Genomic DNA, 15,413 nt, shown 5'->3' on the forward strand with positions numbered 1-15,413 from the left:
TAAAGAGGTTATGAGTGGAAATGCTGTCCTCTGCAAAATCTCTACACCAATTTGAGTGGGAGTTTTGATTCCAAAAGTAGGTCAGAAGACCTCTGATACGCAATTAGGTAATGCTTAAGGAGACCCTTTTTCATTTCTAGTTTTGCTCTTTCATTCTCTGCTTTCTTTTAAAAGAAAGGAAATGAAATGAAAACTCTATTCAACTGCACCTATTCTGCAGTGAAGCACAACTACTATATTACAGTCAGAAGAATTTAAAGCAGGAATTTTAAGGTGATCTACCCGGCAACACCACTGTTCTTTCTTAAATTTGATCATCACTGATATATCTACATAACTCTAGATATTAATGTGCGTTTTCAACTACTTACAACTGCATTACATTTTAGCATTTTACTCAAAATTTCACTGTAGATATGTGTAAGTAAAGACTGGAAATTTTCCTGTTTTTTAAAACTCATAATCAGTGGGGACGTTCAACACGCCGAGTCCTCTAAATGGTTGCTCTATCTTCACGTCAATGTTCCAAACAACCAAATTGCATCTACCATGCTTTCCTTAAATCGTATTTTTTTCAAAAGGTTGTAATTATGAAACTATTTTATAAATCAACTCTAAAATGCTATTTGGCAATCAAATCAGAATGATTCCCTCTGTACTTCTCATCCCGATTTTTCATTCTGTTGCCATTTTAGCTACAGGGGGGATGTTCGACCTCCTTATATTGTCTCTACCTCAGGGCCCAGTACAATCAATCATTCAATCAATCAATTGTACTTAGTGAGTACAATAGAACAGAGCTGTTTGGTATGTACCCTTCCCAAAAGGAGCTAGTACAGTACTTGGCACATAGTAAATGCTTCATAATTATCACAATTACTCTTATGATTACTGTAAGTATTATTATTATACTCCAGAGGCCATGTTCTCCTAAGGTTCTTCAGTTTAGGTAGCGTAAATAAAGCAATCCTCCATTATAAAGTTTTCCTTTTGGGATGTGGCACTATTGAATATTAACATTTGTAATACTTGCAACCCTCTCTCCCTTCCAGATAAGCACTGAGGACTTCCCTTCCCCTCCCTCTGAAGTATTTTAACTGATGTGACAGAGCAACTCCAGCCCTTTTGGTGTAATCTCTTTACCATGCAGAATAGCAAATCCCTAAACACATAAGGGCCTTGCGCTGAACAGGGTTTGAAAATTAGGACTTTGAAAATTAACTACTGCATTTACATATGAACGTAATAAAATGTAAACCAACACACTTCATTCTCCGTACATATTTAAGCTGCTGTTTGATGTTGTAATTCTATTTATGATGTTTTTAACATTTAAAAATCAATTGCTATTATTTTAGTTAATTTTGGGATCTTTGAAATGTGTGAATACATTTTACATTATTTTCTGCGGTTTTCTACATTTAAAGATTGTCCAGTGCTACAACATTGTATTAGCTTTCCAGAGTGTCTGGAGCTGTTTTCATACACTTTTCCAGACACTTTTCAGAGAAGCAGCGTGGCTCTGGGCTTGGGAGACAGGGGTTGTGGGTTCTAATCCCGTCTCCGCCACCTGTCAGCTGTGTGACTTTGGGCAAGTCACTTAACTTCTCTGGGCCTCAGTTACCTCATCTGTAAAATGGGGATTAAGACTGTGAGTCCCACGTGGGGCAACCTGATCACCTGGTATCCCCCCAGCGCTTAAAACAGTACTTCGCACATAGTAAGCGCTTAACAAATGCCACCATTATTATTATTATGTATTTCCTCTTTGTGTAGTAATCTTCCAGAAGCTTCCGCAGTGAGACAATTATGTTATTTCTGAGTAACAAATGCTGTATGTTTACTGCTGTTACCCATTTTTTTTTTTTTGCTTTATCTCTACCCTAGTCCTCTACTGATTCAGTGGGTTCCCTTCAATCTCTTGTTAGATTTGATTAAGGATTATTTTGCTCTTCCCATACATACCCTCCCAACATTTCCCCTCAGACTCCTTCTTTTCAACTAGAAGAGAACAATGTTTTTAGTACATAAGTCAGAAACGACGGCATCTCCTTTATCAGTAGTGTGGTTCAGTGGAAAGGGCACGGGCTTTAGAGTCAGAGGTCATGGGTTCAAATCCCGACTCCACCGCTTGTCAGCTGAGGGACTTTGGGCAAGTCGCTTAACTTCTCTGTGCCTCAGTTACCTCATCTGTAAAATGGGGATTAAGAATGTGAGCCTCCCATGGGACAAACTGATCACCTTGTAACCTCCCCAGAGCTTAGAACATGCTTTGCACATAGTAAGTGCTTAATAAATGCCATTATTATTATGTTAATTTCTCTTCTCCATGTCTTTTCCAGCTCTGGAATGTCTTGCTTAAGAGGTGCTGAATAAAGAGGCATATAATCACCCATGTGCCACAGTTCTGTGCAGGGGCCAATCTATTCCTTTGTTTTGTTTTCAAAGGAAATACAAGGGATAGATCCTTTACACATTTTATGACTCTAATGGGCAGCAGTGGCTTCCATGTCTGGGATAGCCTTTGGCCTCATCTTACAAACCACTAGATTGTAAAATCTCCACTCTTTTGTAAGGTTCTTGAGAGCAGGGATCTAGTAAACTCTATTGTGTTGCATCAAGCACTTAGTTCAGCACTCTATACAGACCATGAATACCAAGGCTATACTGATCTTGTAGTTATTTTCCATTTTTATGTCTTCCAGAATTACTGGTTCAAATTTAGTTCATCTGGGCCTTTCAAACTCCAATCCTTATAGGCTGATGCTGTTGCAGTAGCCCTTAACCACTTGATATTCACCCCACCGCATTTACATATATATATATATATATTTACATATATATATGTATATATATTTGTACATATTTATTACTCTATTTATTTATTTATTTATTTTACTTGTACATATCTATTCAATTTATTTTATTTTGTTAGGATGTTTGGTTTTGTTCTCTGTCTCCCCCTTTTAGACTGTGAGCCCACTGTTGGGTAGGGACTGTCTCTATATGATGCCAATTTGTACTTCCCAAGTGCTTAGTACAGTGCTCTGCACACAGTAAGCGCTCAATAAATACGATTGATGATGATATATATATATATATATATATATATATATATCCCTATGTATACATTTCTATACATTTCCCCTTCTCCAACGGAAAGAGAGCCATCCAAGGGGATTGGGTCTCTTCCTTTTTAACCCCCTCAGCCCACTGCTGCTCTTCCCAGAACTTTTCCTGGTCCTGCTGCAATTCCTCTATGGAAACAGCAGGGAGATACCGATTGATCAGAAATTCCTGACATATGCGTGGAAGATTGGATTACTAACCAACTCTCCAGGTGTCATTACTAGAGAGGACAGAAGCCTGCCTCTAAATCAAAAATCAAACAAAGTGAACAAAATATTTAGTTGGTAACTTTTACTGCACTTGAGTCTGCCTTATGCCACAAATTGTAGGGCAATCATTTTGGCATTTCAGTACTCTATGCCTGCTGAGACAAAAATGGCAGAAACTGAAAATGGAAATATATCATATTGTAGGGGAAATGAAGATGGGTTGCAAGGTGCAGAGAGTAGTTGAAGGAATTGATAGTATCATCCTGTCTACATTTCAGGAGAATGCTGTCCTCCAAGATTGTTCTCGTGAGCATTTATTTCAGTTTCCATATCTAATTGATCCCCGTATACACTTTTCTAGCTCTTTACTCCCTTGCTGATTCTTTCTGATGTTCCTTCTTCCTAATCAACGTGAATGCTGAGAGGGTTAGTATTCTTCACCTGGAAAGAGGCAGATTTACATCATGATTAAAATCTAGAAAATCATGAAGCTAGCTCTCTTCCTCCCTTCAAGGCCCTACTGAGAGCTCACCTCCTCCAGGAGGCCTTCCCAGACTGAGCCCCTTCCTTCCTCTCCCCTTTGTCATCCCCCCCATCTTACCTCCTTCCCTTCCCCACAGCACCTGTATATATGTATATATGTTTGTACATATTTATTACTCTATTTATTTATTTATTTATTTATTTTACTTGTACATATCTATTCTATTTATTTTATTTTGTTAGTATGTTTGGTTTTGTTCTCTGTCTCCCCCTTCTAGACTCTGAGCCCACTGTTGGGTAGGGACCGTCTCTACATGTTGCCAACTTGTACTTCCCAAGCGCTTAGTACAGTGATCTGCACACAGTAAGCGCTCAATAAATATGATTGATTGATTGATTGATTGATGAAGAGGGTGGACATGGGACTGCTACTCCCAGTTAGGGAAGCAGTGTGGACTTACTGGAAAGATCACAGGCTTGGGAGTCAGAGGACCTGCGTTCTAATCCAGCCTCTGCCATGTATCACTGTGTGACCCTGGACAAGTCACTTAATTTCTATGTGCCTCATCTCACAAAGCGGATGAAATACCAGTTCTTCTTCCTACTTAGACTGTGAGCTCCATGATTATCTTGTATCTACTCCAGTGCTTAGTAGAGTGTTTGGCACATAGTAAGTGCTTAACAATTACTAATATTATCATTATCATTATTACTCGCAAAAGCACTGAAATTGTAGGCCCATTGAAGGTAGAAGAGGAATCCTGATCTTGCTGGTTTATTTGCTCTGACTGAATATTGACATTGCTATGTTTCTGTATTGAAATTAAAATCCTGACCCTGAAGCTTCTAAATATTTTTAAAAAAGATATTATTGTGGGCATATCAGGGGATAATTTAAACTTTTCCCCAGTTCATCCACAGATAGCCATTTTTTCCAAAAGAATAGTAGTTATAACTCTACAGTTGGAACTTAGATTTGAAAATTTTAAAGAGTTGAATCCAACAAGCAACACAGCGAGGGAGCTTTTGATTCCATCCATAAATAAAACTGACGTATACAAATACTAACTCTCAGCTAGGAATAAATTTGTGTTCAAGGCTTCTGGACTACCAAATTATGTCTTTACTATGAAATGACCCCTTAATAATGGACCTTATTCTCACACTGTCTGGTGACACTACTTGGGCAGAGGAAAGACATCTAGGTGTGCAAAGTCTCTTTCCAGAGGGAAGATGGGGACACAGAGCCCGAAAATGGGTGCAAGCTAGTTTGTCAGCCCTTCGAGGTGCAGAGGGCACGCCTGCTGATTTTATTATACTCTCCGAAGGCCTTACTACGGTGCTCTGCACATTCATTCACTCATTCAATTGTATTTATTGAGTGGTTACTGCATGCAGAGAGCTGTACTGAGCACTTGGAAAAGTACAATTTGGCAACAGATAGAGATGGTCCCTACCAACAACGAGTTTACAGGTAGTGTGCAATAAATACCAATGATGTTTGACCGATGAGTGGCTTCCCATGTAGATTGGGAGGTGTGAGCCCACCTAAATTGGGTGATAATAATAATGCCATTTGTTAAGCGCTTACTATGTGCTGAGCACTTATTCTATGGTTTAGACTGTCAGTCCCTGGAAATCCAATCCAACTGCACCTAAATTGGGAGATAATAATAATGGCATTTGTTAAGCGCTTACTATGTGCTGAGCACTTTTCTAAGCGCTGAGCACTTCTTCTAGGGTTCAGACTGTCAGTCCCTGAAAATCCACTCCAACTGGAAAATTCACTCCTATCATAATGCACATTTAGAAGAAATCATGACAGCAGGAAAAAAGCAATACATCTTCCTGAGAGCAACCAATAGATTTGAATCCTTTCAAATCTGCAGACCAGGGAGACGAGGGGAAAGTGAGGAATGCTATGTAATTTTGGAAGGCCTTCAATAAACAACATGATCATTACCAGAGACATCCATGACTGTTCAAGTGGCTGTTGTCCTGCCATGACCAGGAAGGAGGGTATTAACGGGGGACTATCTTCTCGGTGAAGTACTTTTGAAGAAGGACTTTAAAGGCTTTGAAGGTAGGGAAAGATGAAGTTTGGTAACTTCTAGAAGCAACGTGGCATAGTTTGACAGATCCTGGACCTCGGAGTCAGAATTTCTAATCCCATTTCCTCCATTTGTCTGCTGTGTGACCTTAGGCAAGTTCCTTAACTTCTCTGTGCCTCAGTTACCTCATCTGTAAGATGGAGATTAAGACTGTGAGCCCCATGTACTTGCATTTAGCTTGTATCTACTCCAGCGCTTAGGACAATGCCCAGTAAATAGTAAGCACTTAACAAATACCATTAAAAAAAAGGGTGGAGTTCTCTGTAGGGGCTAGGGCAGGGTCAATTGGAAGACTGTATTTGCTAAGTTTATAGAATATGATCTAGGCTGTAATGGAAAAAAAGAGCACACTTTATAGATACATTGGGGACACCTGGTAAAAGCCTTGAATTTAGATGATTTATATATATACATATATATATATATGTCTATGTACAACTTGTCATAAATTAGGAGAGATAATGTGAATGCATATTTTGGCCTGAAATATTAAATCCAAATTATGTACATCTCCATGGAACGAGATAACCACTTCACTTGTTAATGTGAAAACACATCTAAATGATAAATTTCAAATGGTTTTGCTTTCACGTAAATATCTTTTTTTCTTTTTTTTTTTTGGTAATAATCCTTTGAAGTTTGGATTCGTTGTGGGCACGGAATGTGACTTTTTATTGTTATACTGTACTTTCCCAAGCACTTAGTAGGTGCTTTGCATACAGTAAACACTCAATATTATGATTGAAGGAATGAATGATTTCTCCATAGCAAGTACCATACAGCCCTAATTTGTGATGAGTATACTTCGAGTTCATTTTGACTTTTTTGACCAGTTTTGTTGTTCATTCATTCATTCAATCTTATTTCTTGAGCACTTACAGTGTGCACAGCACTGTACTAAGCGCTTGGGAAGTACAAGTCGGCAACATATAGAGACGGTCCCTACCCAACAACGGGCTCACAGTCTAGAAGGGAAAGTGGAGATGCCGGGGATTGAACCCGGGGCCTCATACATGCAAAACATGCGCTCTACCACTGAGCTACATCCTGATTGTGTATTTATCTGACCTGGCAGATTACACTGAATATCTACAAATAAAATATGGAAAATCTAAGAAGAGCATATTCTGATGGGCTTGAAATATACGTCAACGTAATTTCCTTCCATACTCTTGTCAAATAAACTTGAAGCATTCTAAAAGTATGCTATTTTTTTCAGGGTGTTCTCAGCCATGAAATGGAATCACACATTTTGAAGTACAATCACTTTCTATCACATTCCTTTCAGAATGGGCATGTAATTGGAACTGCAGCTTTGCACAATAGGCTGCATTCTATCATTAAGTACCAAACCCTTTGCTGTAACCAAGATACGCGATCTCAAATCTGCATCTTATTATGTTTTCCTTCCCACCTCTTCTCCCCACCCAAAGACGAAGAGAAATATTTAAATGCAAGTTGGACATGCCGCACGCTGAATTAAAGGGTTCAAACTGGGATGAGATTCTGCAGATATTAGTCCTCCGTGCAGGTAGCTTGATTAAAATGATAGCATTTTGGAAACATTTAGTTAGAACTGTTACACTATGGTATCAGATAAGACGTTATGGTTTGCCTTGTTCTGTGAAGTGAACTTATCAAGACTTCAGTGTACCTTTTTTTTTTTCTGAAGCTCTTCTACACAACAGCTGGGGTGTCTAACATCCTTTTCTATTTAAAACATGCAAGCTCTAATCAACAAGAGGTTTTAGAATGTTAAGCCAGCCAGCCATAAGAAATGTGTCACACGGTTTCTTGTCATCCTAATTAATTAGATAGCATTATTTGTTGTCCCCAATGAACTCAAATGAGCTCAACACCTGATAATAGCTTCATCCTTTTCAGGGATTCTGTAATAATTGTATTCGCTTTGATGTGCGATAGAACATGAAAAAACTGTACCAGGAAGAATGCCCAACAGTGAAAAGACTGGGGCATATAAATAAAAACATTCTTTTCACCTTTTGCCAAGGTCGTTGAAGATATTTAACCTATCAGGATAACTTGTACACGGGAACTTGCCATTCAGCAACTGTTTCACATCCTGAATTTTTCTAATGTGATTTAGGGTTCATTTTATCAATCAATAAATCAACTGCATTTATTGAGTGATTGCTGTTGGAGAGGACCGTATTAAGTGCTTGGGAGAGTACAATGGAACAGAGTTGGTAGACGCGTTTCCTGTCCACAACGAGCTTATAGTCTAGAAGGGGAGACAGACATTAATGTAAATCAATCAATCAATCAATCAATCAATCGTATTTATTGAGCGCTTACTATGTGCAGAGCACTGTACTAAGCGCTTGGGAAGTACAAATTGGCAACATATAGAGACAGTCCCTACCCAACAGTGGGCTCACAGTCTAAAAGGGGGAGACAGAGAACAGAACCAAACATACCAACAGAATAAAATAAATAGGATAGAAATGTACAAGTAAAATGAATAAATAAATAAATAAATAAATAAATAGAGTAATAAATATGTACAAACATATATACATATATACAGGTGCTGTGGGGAAGGGAAGGAGGTAAGATGGGGGGATGGAGAGGGGGACGAGGGGGAGAGGAAGGAAGGGGCTCAGTGTGGGAAGGCCTCCTGGAGGAGGTGAGCTCTCAGCAGGGCCTTGAAGGGAGGAAGAGAGCTAGCTTGGCGGAGGGGCAGACGGAGGGCATTCCAGGCCCGGGGGATGACGTGCGCCGGGGGTCGACGGCGGGACAGGCGAGAACGAGGTACAGTAAATAAATACATTACGGATATGTGCATAAGTGCTGCGGGGCAGAAGGAAGGGTACACAAAGGATGGAAATACAAGTGCGAGGGTGACGCAGAAAGGAGCTGGAGAAGAGGATCCGAGGGCTTAAGTCAAGGAAGGCCTCTTAGAGGAGATGTGCCTTCAATAAGGCTTTGGAGTGGGGGGAATGTTCATCTATCAGATATGAAGGGGGAGAGGGTTCCAGGCCAAAGGCAGGACATGGGTGAGAGATCGGTGGTGCAATAGATGAGATTGATGTACAGCAAACTGGCTGTCACTACAAGAGTGAAGTGTGTACTGGGCTATGTATAGGATAGACCCCCAGCCCACATCATCCCCCGGGCCTGGAATGCCCCCAATCCCTCTGCCCATCCTCCAAGCTCGCTCTCTTCCTCCCTTCAAGGCCCTGCTGAGAGCTCACCTCCTCCAGGAGGCCTTCCCACACTGAGCCCCTTCCTTCCTCTCCCCCTCGTCCCCCTCTCCATCCCCCCATCTTACCTCCTTCCCTTCCCCACAGCACCTGTATATATGTACATATGTTTGTACATATTTATTACTCTATTTATTTATTTATTTATTTATTTATTTTACTAGTACATATCTATTCTATTTATTTTATTTTGTATGTTTGGTTTTGTCTCCCCCTTTTAGACTGTGAGCCCACGGTTGGGTAGGGACTGTCCCTATATGTTGCCAATTTGTACTTCCCAAGCGCTTAGTACAGTGTTCTGCACACAGTAAGCGCTCAATAAATACGATTGATGATGATGATGATGGCAGCGAGGTAAGATAGAAGGGGCAAATTTCTCTTTGACGCAGAGAAGGATGGGCAACCATTGGAAGTTCTTGAAGAGTGGAAATCTGGGCTGAATGTATTTTGCAGAATAATGATGTGAGCAACAGAGTGACATATAGAGAAGCAGAGTGGCTTATTGGAAAGAGCCCGGGCTTTGGAGTCAGAGGTCATGGGCTCAAACCCCGGCTCCGCCAACTGTCAGCTGTGTGACTCTGGGCAAGTCCCTTCCCTGCTCTGTGCCTCAGCTACCTCATCTGTAAAATGGGGATTAAGACTGTGAGCCCTCCGTGGGACAACCTGATCACCTTGTAACCTCCCCGGCACTTAGAACAGTGCTTTGCACATAGTAAGCCCTTAATAAATTCCATTATTATTATTATATGGACTGGAGTGGAGATACACAGGAGGCGGAGAGGTCAGCAAGGGGGTTGATGCAGTAAGGCGGGATAGGATCAATGCTTGGAACAGTGTAGTAGAAGTTTGAATGGAAAGGAAGGGGAAGATTTCAGCGATAGCGTGAGGTAGCACCAACAGGATTTAGTCACAGATTGAGTACGTGGTTGAATGAGAGAGATGAATCAAGAATATTGCCAAAGTTATGGAGTTGTGAGACAGGAAGCATAGTGGGGCTGACAGGAAAGTCAGAGGGAGGCCAGGTTTTGTGTGGGAAGATGAAGAGTTCTGTTTTGGACATGTTAAGTTTGAGGTGTAGTCCAGAAGGCAGGAAGAACTGTGAGACTGCAGAGAAGGAGAGAGACCAGAGCTGGAGATAGAGATTTGCATAGAGATGGTAGCTGAAGCTATGGGAGGAATGAGGTGTCCAAGGGAATGTGTGATGATAGAGAATAGAAGGGGACCCACAACTAAACCTTGAGGGACTCCCACTTTTAGGGGGTGAGGCAGAGGAGGAGCCCATGAAAAAGACTGAGAATGAGCATTCAGAGAAAGAGGGGGAGAACCAGGAGAGGACAGTGTTAGTGAAACCAAGGTTAGATTGTGTTTCTGGGAGAAGGGAGTGGTTGACAGGGTCGAAGGCAGCTGAAAGGTTGAAGAGCAGTATGATGGGTTAGACGCCATTGCATTTGGCAAGGAGGAGATTATCTGTGACCTTTGAGACAGCAGTTACTGTGGAGTGAAGAGGGTGGAAGCCAGACCTCAGGGGGTCACGGACAGCACTGGAGCAGAGGAACTGGAGACAATGGGTGTAGACAACTTGCTCAAGGAATTTGGAGGTGAATAGTAGGGGGGAGATGGGGAGATAACTGGAGGGAGCCACAGGGTCAAGGGAGAGTTTTTAAGTTAGGGACAATGAGCATGTTCAAAAGCTATGGGAAAAAGCCACTGGAAAATGAACAGTTGAAGACAGTGGTCAGGGAGGGAAAAAGTACGGGGCAAATGCTTTGATAAGAGGAAAACGGATGGATTGGTTTGGATGTGCAGGTGAAGGGGGTGAATTGTGAGATAAGGCAGGAGATCTTCTCTCGAGATACTTCCTGGAAAGATGGGAAAGTTGAAGAAGGGGCAGGAGGAGCATGGAACTGGAGAAGAGCTGGGGAGATTATAGGGAGATCACACCTGATGATTTCAATTTTCTCAATAAAATACTTGGCTAGGTTATTAGGGAAAGAGATGGAAAAGGCTAGCGGGGAGATGGGATTTGAGGAGGGTATTAAACGTCTAGCAAGAGAAACATGAGTGGGAGTCAATAAAGACGGAGAAATAATTTTGCCAAGCAGAGTTTTGTGTATCTTTTGAGTTTCAATATTCCTACTATACTATATCATGGTAGTCTTGTTTTAATAAAGGTTAATCATACCAGAAAATTAGAAAAATTAAAATGCACCAGATGTTGTGGGTAGCTGAGCTCTAAATGGAAGATATTGTCAGTCCTGTCATATTAGTAACACACACAATAATAACATTTAATCTCCTCAATGGCATTTGTGAACTCGTAGAGCAGCACTATGATTTGGGTAAAAAATTAGTCTTATGTAAAGTACTAATGGGTTTGTTCACCACAAAACCATAATTACTACAGTTCAAGGAAAAAATATTTCAAATTTGACCTCATTTGAGGAAACCAGATAAGAGAACGAAGAAACTACCAGCTGATAGTTGTGGGTTAGGTAAAGCCATAAAGTAATCCTGGAAGCCACAGAACAAATAAGAAGAAAGAACTTTGATAACCAGAACTGGATGACCAAAGGTGTCCTGCATCAAATAGCTAAAGTAATGTGCAACGAAAAATAGGGAGTGGAATCCAAAATAAATTTTTATTGCTCCAAGCATACAAACCACTGAATCCTATTCTATATTCTATGCACTTCCGGAATTATCACCTTTAAAATGAGGTAATGACAATAGAGAGAAATTGAGATAACATTCTACACCATTCATGCCAGTAATTTCTTAAACTGTATCTCTGTCTTTATCTTTTTGCATTTTATGGAGTCTTTTGATGTATTTTTCTTTGGCTGCATCCTGTCTCTCCTTTTCAATTTGGAGCTTCTTGGAGGCAGGGACTCAGTTTTGTTTTTAATAATGATAATGAAAAATAATAATTGTGGTATTTGCTAACTGCTTACTGCCAAGCACGATACTAATTGCACGGGTCAATGCAAGATTATTCCGGGTTGACCCGATCCATGTCCCTGATAACGCTCATAGGGTAAGTAGAGGGGAGACCAGGAATTGAATTCACATATGAGGGAACCGAGACAGAGATAAGTTAAGTGACTTGTCCAAGGTCACTTGTACAGGCCCAGGCCTGTAATTTTCCCATTAGGCCATGCTGCTTCACATTTTTCCTTTGCAATTCCACAATAAGATACACTACACACAACTGGCACTCACTAAATTCACCCAAGTTAGCTTTTTTGAAAAACCCTGCATTGAGAAAAATTTGCACTGTAGAACTCCTGTGTCTGATACCGGACAGAGGCATACAAGCTCATAACCATTTCTTCTAACCCCACACCGTGCTGAATCCAGGAAGGTTTAGCATTCTCTTGAAAATATTCCCTACATCATCCTAAAAGCATTCCAGCATAGTGAAAACATACAATAAGTCAGAAGTGAATGAACTGTTGACTTTATGTATACCCTTAAGGTTGGGCGTCTGTCAGTCTTTGGTATTAAGTTCCGACAGGGTGCACAGTTATGTACTAGATCCTCCCGTTAACTTCCAGTTCTGTGTACCAAAGGACAGGCCACACAGAAGTACATAAAAAAAAAATAAACATTTACAGGAACAATTTGGCAACGACTTGCAAGTACAAAATGTAACAGGAATAACAACCTAGCCATAATTTTCAAACCTCAAGGCAATTCTGGATCACCAAGAATTTTAGGGTCTTCCTAACCAGTTATCTCTGGTTAATCACACTGTCAAATACGCAGAATAGTTGAACTTTGTAGTTGCTGTGACCAGGGCAGTGACAGCTTTCATTCTCTTCTCTTGGGTTCTGGCACAGAACATCACAGTCTCAACCAAGTTCAATTCATTTGACTCAAGGAAGAATGACTGAAAACAGCACTCCGACCTCCTTGCCTGTTTGGGTTAACCATTCCAGGTTGTATGTATTGCGAAAAAAACAAAACAAAGCTACTCTATCACATGTTTCACTGATTGTGGGTCAGGGTATTGCTTCTCACTACTACTACTACTACTGATAGTGTTTGTAAAGTGTAGAGTATATGCCAGGGCTGACTATGAGCTGACATAGGCCAAGCACTACAGTGGATACATGCAAATGGGCTGAAAAGACTGAGTCTAAGATCAAACCTCTTCCCGGATCAATAATGATGGTATTTGTTAAGCACTTATTCTGTGCCAAGCACAGATTGTTACAGGTATGGAGAAGATCCCGATTCCATTGATGGGTTTGATCCACAGCTGGCCAATCCCGGTTTCTGAATTGGTTTATCAAGAGTCAGTCTTTTACCCAATCCCGTTTTACTCATATCAACTGGGGAAAAAGGATCGGACACAACCACTCCCATTCGGGCTCAGTCACCCTTATCGTCCTGGAGTAAGATCTTGATAAACTTCCAGGGGCAGATGTCGGAAACCAGCTCCACTGATGATGTCAAATGTCTTTTGCCAGAAATAAATCCTCCATATAGAAATCTCGGGGTTGTTCTTTGGATTTCTCCTAAATCTGACATATAAACCTGAAGACCGTGGCTTTCTCAGCCGTGGGTTTTCACTGCAGTGAAATTGGATTCTAAATAGTTTTGCAGCCCTTACTGCATGAGTATGTCATCCACTGCACCTGTTTGGTTGGTAATGAGCAATCATTTGATGCTTTATAATGCTCTAATGATTGTCAAGTTTACTGGTAGAATTTTCTGGCAATAATGAAGAAAGATCATGATTGATAGTCTATTAAAGTTGTAGCGGGGATTTTAGTTTCTTGCTTAGTGCTCAGTCTTTATTAATTGTTTTTGATGTATTTAGCTTTTCTGATTCTTTTTAACTGATGCAAGTAGGCATAATTTCAAGAAGCGGAGAACGGCTAGGGGAATATAAGGATGTAGGTTCTTAACCGCCTGGCCTAATTGTGATACTGATTATTTCCTGAGTATAAATTTATAGAGGAGGAGGCAGTGATAACCAGGCCGTGTCAGCGATACCTAATAAAACATTTCTCACTGCCAGGTTTTGAACTGCAAAGAGATTTGAGGGGGAAGATGGGAAAGAGGAGAAGGGCCTGCTGCTTCAACTGGATCCCTATTACTCATCTTTTAATAATGATAATAATGATGGTATTTGTTAAGTGCTTACTATGTGCCTAGCACTGTTCTAAGAACTGGGGTAGATACAAGGTCATCAGGTTGTCCCGCATGGGGCTCACAGTCTTGGTCCCCATTTTAATAATAATAATAATAATAATGACATTTGTTAAGTGCTTACTATGTGCAAAGCACTGTTCTAAGTGCTGGGGGGGATACAAGGTGATCAGGTTGCCCCGCGTGGGGCTCACAGTCATCATCCCCATTTTACAGATGAGGTAACTGAGGCTCCGAGAAGTTCAGTGACTTGCCCAAGGTCACACAGCAGACATGTGGGGGAGCCGGGATTCGAACACATGGCCTCTGACTCCAAAGCCCGTGCTCTTTCCACTGAGCCACGCTGCTTCTCATTTTACAGATGAGGTCACTGAGGAACAGAGCAGTGAAGTGACTTGCCCAGAGTCACACAGCTAACAAGTGGCAGAGCCGGGATTAGAACCCACGACCTCTGACTCCCAAGCCCGGGCTCTTTCCAGTAAGAATAATTGACTGTAATCTCCCATTTTCTTCTACGTATCTATTAATGTCAATCTATCAGTAATGTCAATCTATCCTCAATAATATTTATTTGAGCCCTTATTCTGCAGAAGATTGTACTAAGCACTTGAGAGACTACAATAGCACCAGTAGACACGATCCCTGTCTTCAAGGAGCTTGCAGTCGAGTCAGGGAGACAGATATTGAATTAAATCACAGGTAAGGGGAAGAGATATTCAGTTTAAAAACATGTACACAAATGATGGGGGTGGGGAGAGTGATCAAGGTGTGCACCTTCATGCTTAGGGAGCAAAGACTCAGGTGTAGAGGGATTCTAGAGTGGGGAAAATAGGGTTTGGAGATGAGCCATTAGTCAGGGAAGGCCTCCTGGAGGAGATGTGATTTTAGTTGGCCTTTGGAGATCGGGAGAGGTGTTGTCCGTTGGATGCTAGGAGATGGAGAGTTCCCAGCCAGGAGGGAGGATGTGAGGAAGGGGCCACCAGAGAGAGAGAAAACAGCAAGACACAAAAAGTAGGTAGACATTAAAAGAGAGGAAATGTGTTGTAGTGGGAGGATAGAGAAGATCAGTAGAAGGAAGAGAACTGTAGGAGTGCCTTAAA

At 41.1% G+C, this 15,413-nt stretch overlaps 1 non-coding gene across 1 annotated transcript; it reads right to left on the reverse strand.

The window, feature by feature from the left end:
• Window positions 1-6,910: 6,910 nt before the first annotated feature.
• TRNAA-UGC lies at window positions 6,911-6,980 on the reverse strand. The gene has a single exon. It is a non-coding gene; the product is annotated as a tRNA-Ala (tRNA).
• Between the last annotated feature and the right edge of the window lie 8,433 nt (window positions 6,981-15,413).

This window comes from Tachyglossus aculeatus, chromosome 10, assembly GCF_015852505.1.
Source record: "Tachyglossus aculeatus isolate mTacAcu1 chromosome 10, mTacAcu1.pri, whole genome shotgun sequence".
NCBI lineage: Eukaryota > Metazoa > Chordata > Mammalia > Monotremata > Tachyglossidae > Tachyglossus > Tachyglossus aculeatus.